This window comes from Enhydra lutris, unplaced genomic scaffold (assembly GCF_002288905.1).
Source record: "Enhydra lutris kenyoni isolate GAN:26980312 unplaced genomic scaffold, ASM228890v2 scaffoldscaffold45, whole genome shotgun sequence".
Lineage (NCBI taxonomy): Eukaryota > Metazoa > Chordata > Mammalia > Carnivora > Mustelidae > Enhydra > Enhydra lutris.
In genome coordinates, this window is record NW_019154129.1 from 3,907,005 (window position 1) to 3,913,193 (window position 6,189).

General features: G+C 46.0%; 1 protein-coding gene across 1 annotated transcript in view; it reads right to left on the reverse strand.

Moving 5' to 3' along the window:
* LOC111156248 (bifunctional apoptosis regulator) overlaps nt 1-5,980 on the reverse strand; it is a 27,782-nt gene extending 21,802 nt beyond the window's left edge. The window contains exon 1 of the mRNA XM_022517005.1: nt 5,910-5,980. The gene's annotated coding sequence lies outside the window, so the exon portion shown is untranslated. The remainder of the gene's footprint in view (nt 1-5,909) is intronic.
* Between the last annotated feature and the right edge of the window lie 209 nt (nt 5,981-6,189).

Here is a 6,189-nt window from a genome sequence, read left to right on the forward strand (position 1 = left end):
TCTGCTTCTCTCTCTGACCTTCTCCTCGCTCATGCTCTCTCTCACTGTCTCTCTCTCAAATAAATAAATAAAATCTTTAAAAAAAAAAAAAAAGAAAAAGAAAAAAGAAAAAAAAAAGAAAAACATGTACCGGCAACAGGCCTCTGCCGGAGAGTACGGTATGTGTCCTTGACGCTGAGCAGCTGGGCATGCCCCACGGGCTAAGGGCGGGACATTTTCCGTTATCTCCCCTTCCCCGGAGAGCACCTGTGGCTAATTAGATGTGCCCTTTGAAGGGGCTTGCTCAACTATAAATTTTATACTGCTTGACCAGACCTATTCTGCTCTTCTTTTTGCTTATCTATGACTTATAATCAATGTATAACCCCTATTCCTTCTTGTTTATCTACAAAGCATATGATTAATGTATAGCCTTCCTCGGCTCCTTTGCTGATTACTGTCTATATCTAAAAAATACGGGACTGAGAAGTTGTTCAAGGCGACAGTCTTTTCTACTGTCATCCCCTGCTCCCTTTCTCTTGCAGCTGATTTGTTTGCGCCTCATGCTTCTCCCGTGCACCGTCAGGAAGTGGCATGGTCTCTTCTTCCCCATCCAGGTGTGTGACACTTCTCATACCATGTAGGTGAGGAGGAATCTCAAAAATTGTCCCCAGGCTCATGCCATATAATCGACAACTTGTTCTGACATCTCACCAATGGAACTTTTAAAAAAAAAATTATTTATTTATTTGACAGAGACAGATCACAAGTAGGCAGAGAGGCGGGCAGAGAGAAAGAGAAGGAAGCAGGCTCCCCGTTGAGCAGAGAGCCCGATGCAGGACTCCATCCCAGGACCCTGATATCATGACCTGAGCCACCCAGGTGCGCTCACCAATGGGACTTTTAAAACACTTGCAAAGCTATTACTTCCTGAGGAAAATACCATCTCTAAAATTTCAGTGTCAAGAAATGGCAGAAAGTTTTGGAAAACATGAATATGTAAAATATGACATGAACAAACTATATAGTTGACCTTTTCTAAAATGTCCATGGCCTTGGTCTGTTGGCACAACTGATAGGATACAGTGATCACAGTCTGCTGACTTGGGCAATTGCAAGATCTCTATCACTGTAACCTTTTCTATGTTTCCCCTAAGAAATACCTAACTGACATGCTATAGTTGCCTGAAAAATCAATGAAGGAAGAAAAAGGGCTGGGATATAAACAATCTCCCAATTATTCTGAGTGATTAAAGAACCTGCAAGGAACTTGGCTACTGCTCCCACGGAGGGGCAATTGTTTGATTTGCTCAAGTACTCATCTGTGGCTTCATCTAGAGGGCTACTCTCTGGAAAGAGCTGACATTACTGGTGTCACCTACTGGATTCCTTAGTCACCCCAACAGCAATTAATACAGTAATTTGCATTGGATTTATCAAAAAAGAAGCCATTAATTCTGAGTTTAAGTGGAGAATTTTTCCCCTTAGCTTATAAAGATTTCATATTAATGACTGTTAACTCCTTAAAAGTTATAATCTTCAGGGACGCCTGGATGGCTCAGTCACTTAAGCTACTGCTTTCGGCTCAGGTCATGATCCCAGGGTCCTAGGATTGAGTCCTGCATCGGGCTCCTTGCTCAGCAGGGAGCCTGCTTCTCTGCCTCTACCTGCATTTGCTCTCTCTCTCTCTCTGACAAATAAATAAATAAATAAAATCTTCAAAAAGTTATAATCTTCAAACTGCTTTGTTCTGTGGTAGATAATTACCTCTTTATTCAACAAAACATTTTAATGATAGTACATACCTAACGTTTTAAGAATAATCCTTTGGAGGGCTAATTTATTGGAATTCCAGCCTGAAAATAAGATCTCAATCATTTCTTAGCAAAGATGTCTCAATGCAAGAATACAAACATTCTGGCTTCATATGGGCTTTTACTTAGGCTATTTATTTCTTTTCATTACATGTTATGTGGCAACAGAGAATAATGACAACTGCTAATATTTACTGAGTCCCTACAATGTGAAAGGTAATCCTATGAGATAACTATTATTCTCATCGCCATTTTACATATGAGAGAATGGAGGCCTCATTAACATAGGGCAGAGCCAGGTGCTGAAACATGGTCTGAGTTAAAGCCTGACCTCATAATACTACATTATTCCAACAAAGTAGTCAGTAATGGTTAATGGTTCAAAGGACTAATTTGCTCCTTTATGCTGCTACTACGAAGCTGAGAAGTCCAAACTGAGGGAAATAAACTAGGATATGACAACACTGCATTTTGGAACATCAACTCCAGCTTATGGCTGTTAGGGTGAGCTTGAGTTTCCATGAGATAAATAAGCAGGAACAGGCACAAGAGAAATAGGGTGAGAGGGGCTCTGGCTTGCTCAGTCAGAAGAGCATGTGACTCCAGATTTCAGGATCATGAGTTCCAGCCCCATGCTGGGTGTAGAGATCACTTAAGTAAATAAACAAACTTAAAAAAAAAGAAAGAAAGAAACAGGTGTGCTTCTGGGGACACACTATAAACACTGGCAGAATACTACAGACATTTTAAACGCAACAAGAGTGACTGCACACATCTAGTGACTATGAAATAAAAAGAAATGTGTCCAAATGGAAGCAGGCCAGGGGCAGAAACAGCAATAAAAAGAGTATTATGTGCATTTCTTGTAGGCTGCAGAAACCGGCGTTCATTACTACAAGAGAAGCATTTCTGGGCTCTTACCATATCAACTCTCATCCAGAAAATTTTCTTTTTGGAAGGAGTCAGAAATTACTAGGGGAAAGGTAGCTAGCTAGCTCACAGGAGGCTGACTTGCTGCCTGGACGTGGAGGCTGCATGATTTACTGCTCCTGAGTGGTGCTGGGCAAGAGAACATACTGACAGGTGTCCTGGCTTTCCATGAGACGCTTTTGTTTGTGTTATGTGGCATATACTCAATGACCTGTCCTATGTTAAAAGCCATAGAAGTCCAATAACGTGATTTAAAAAAAAAACAAAAAAACTGGTTAGTGAGCATACTTCAATTATCAGTTTGAGTAGTCTTTCCCTCCCATCAAATCCTGAGCTCGAGATCATGTATCAAGCTACAGAATTCTCTCATTACTTCATTCCTGAAGTAGCTGGCACAAAGACAGGTTCTGGATATTTTAGATGGAAATCAAATCAACATGTATCTGACTCCTATGGTAGTAATTTCTTTAGAACCTCTGAAAAAACACCCAGAAGTTTGGTGAACCTGAATAAGGATAACCGAGAGAGAGGTCCAGGAACATATATTTTAAACAAATTCCTTAGGAGAGTCTTATGCACACAGAAGTTGGGGACTAGAGAGCTGTTACATACTAATAAATAAATGCATATACCTAAATATATACTTCAGACAAGGTATGGGTAAGGTGTGAGCAAAATAAAGTTTAAATAACACTTGCAATCTCATTTCCTCTTCTCTCCAGTCTCTCTTCTGGCCAGTGCCTGAATCAAAACTCAAGCTCATAGTTCTGAGCTTATCATTTAAGAATCTTTATGTCCTGCCAACAAACCAATGCGACTTTTTAATGACTTTTTTTTCCCCCTTAAAGCAGGCTCCATGCCCATGGTGGGGCTTGAACTCTTGACCCTGAGATTAAGAGTCCCATGCTCTGTAGACTGAGCCAGCCAGGAGCCCAAACACAACTTTTTAATAAGAGCACAAAGGGCACCTGGGTGGCTCTGTGGGTTAAGCCTCTGCCTTCGGCTCGGGTCATGATCTCAGGGTCCTGGGATCGAGCCCCACATCGGGCTCTCTGCTCAGCGGGGAGCCTGCTTCCCCCCCCTCTCTCTGCCTGCCTCTCTGCCTGCTTGTGATCTCTGTCTCTCTCTGTCAAAAAAAAAAAAAAAAACTTAAAAAAAAAAAAAAAAAAAAAAGCACAAAGACTGGAGCCAGAATGACTGGTTTTAAATCCCAGCTCCACAAATTCACAGTGTGACCTCCAGCAAGTCACTTAATCTCCGTGCCTTAATTTCCTCACCTGTAAAATGGGGATATTAATACCACATTACTGTGGTAATGGGTGCTGATAGGTTTAAAGGACATACGCACAGCACTCAGAATAGTGCCCAGCACAAAAGTGCAACATAAATGTTAGCTATTACTATTATAACTATCTCCTACTACTCATCTAGTCACAGATGACACTTTGGTCCCATCTCTTAATTTCTGCTCCTTGGGCATTTTTCCGTATCACACTGTTCGGGTCATCTGTAATTCAGTTCCACACCATCACTGGGTCGAAGGTGTTCAAATGACAAGATCCAAATCCCCTGGCACTTGAAAGTCTTTAATGAGTAACTCTCCTCACACTCAAATCAATTCTTTCTGCCTCTGTGCATTAACATAACATTCATCTGTGTGTTTCTTCACCTCCCAGGCTGTAATTTCCACGGAGAGTCTTGTATACTTAAAAAGGTATGTTCTGGGGCGCCTGGGTGGCTCAGTGGGTTAAAGCCTCTGCCTTCGGCTCGGGTCATGATCCCAGAGTCCTGGGATCCAGCCCCGCGTCGGGCTCTCTGCTCGGCAGGGAGCCTGCTTCCTCCTCTCTCTCTGCCTGCCTCTGCCTACTTGTGATCTCTCTGTCAAATGAATAAAATGTTTAAAAAAAAAAAAAAAAGGTATGTTCTTAGGCACAGAGAGATGTGGGTTCCAAACGGTTCACATTTATTCTTTCTGAGCCTCTTAATTCCCATTCATAAGTTCAAGATACCAGTATCTGCTCTGAAGGAGGTTTAAATGACAAACTCTGTCCATAGGTACTCAAAGAGTCTACTGAATAGTAAGACTTACTAATAGTTGCACATACTGAGCGCCAGCCACGTTAGTAGTGTCAGCGCCGAGCACTAGAGCACACAGTTTTCCCCAGATGTTTATGGAGACAGGCGGCGAAACGCAGAACCCATCAGACATCCAGACTGGCTGTTTACAAAACAGCCCTCACAAGAACAAACCAAACAACCTAACTCCGCACGTGCACTCCGCGCCGGCTCTGGGATGTGCCCCGGGAAGAGAGTAAAGCTTCTTCCTATTGGCCTTTCCGAGGATGACATCAAGACCACCCTCCAAAGGACCGACCAATGGGCTTTAGCGGGGAGGACCCAACGGCGACAGCTGAGGGCATGACAGCGTCTGGGCACTTTTTCCCCCGCCACCAAAGTTGGGGGCGGGGGGGGGCAGCCGCCCTGGGTACTGACAGGGCCTCCTGCCCGCCAAAGATCCTCAGTTAGACACAATCTAAGTCTCATGTACCCCTTTTTATTTTTTTCTTTTAAAGAAAACTCCCTTTTGCACAAGTTTCCATTAGGAGCCGTGATCTCGGAATCACAAGAGCTGGGTTCTAGCTTAACCCCAGTGCGACTTTTGGGGTTTCACTTTCCCTTTTGTGCGCGTCTGTTACCCTATTTTATAACGGGAGCATTCGCTTCTCTGTAGGGCAGGAACTGCCTCGCCCGTTAGACCCGAAGTTCAGTCTATCAGGATCCTGATCAATTCCGGACGCGCGGCCAGAGGCTGCGGCAGGGGCTCCTGCGGCGTGGGCGTCCCTAAGTCCCCCTTCCTCCACGGTGTATGGAAGCCGATGCTCCCTCCCTCGCGCCCCGGGAGGTCCTGGAGTCGCCGGCTCTGACTCTGACCCTCGAGGGGACGCAGGCGAGACCCGGCGACCGGCCATGCCGACGTGGTGCTCTCGTGAAGGGACTGGGGGAGTTGGCCACCCGGGGGTCCGCGCCTCGTGGCCGGGACCGCGGATGCCCAGGACCCGAACCCGGGTCCGGGTGAGGAGCCCAGCGCACCTCCTCTGACCCGTCTCCCATAGCCGTCTTCCACTCGCAGCCCCGAAATCGAGCCCGGGTCTCCCCCATTCCCTCCCCCGCCACGCTGGGGCTTACCACTCCGCTCCTTCCCGGCCCATCTGGCCGCCCGCCGCCTCCCGGACCCCCGCGGAAGCAGAAGAGAAGGCGCTCGCTTCACTTCCGGAAGTAGCCGAGGACTGACTGCGGAGAAGCGAGCCCCCGGCCTGCGACCATAGAGGAGAAACAGTACTCTTTCAACCCTCTCAACCCCGCGACCTCCCCGCTGCCTAGAGCGGCCACGCCCGGGCCGAGGACTTCGGCGCATGCGTGCCATCTCTGGTCCCGCCCTTTACTCTCCAGGGCCAGACTTAGAACC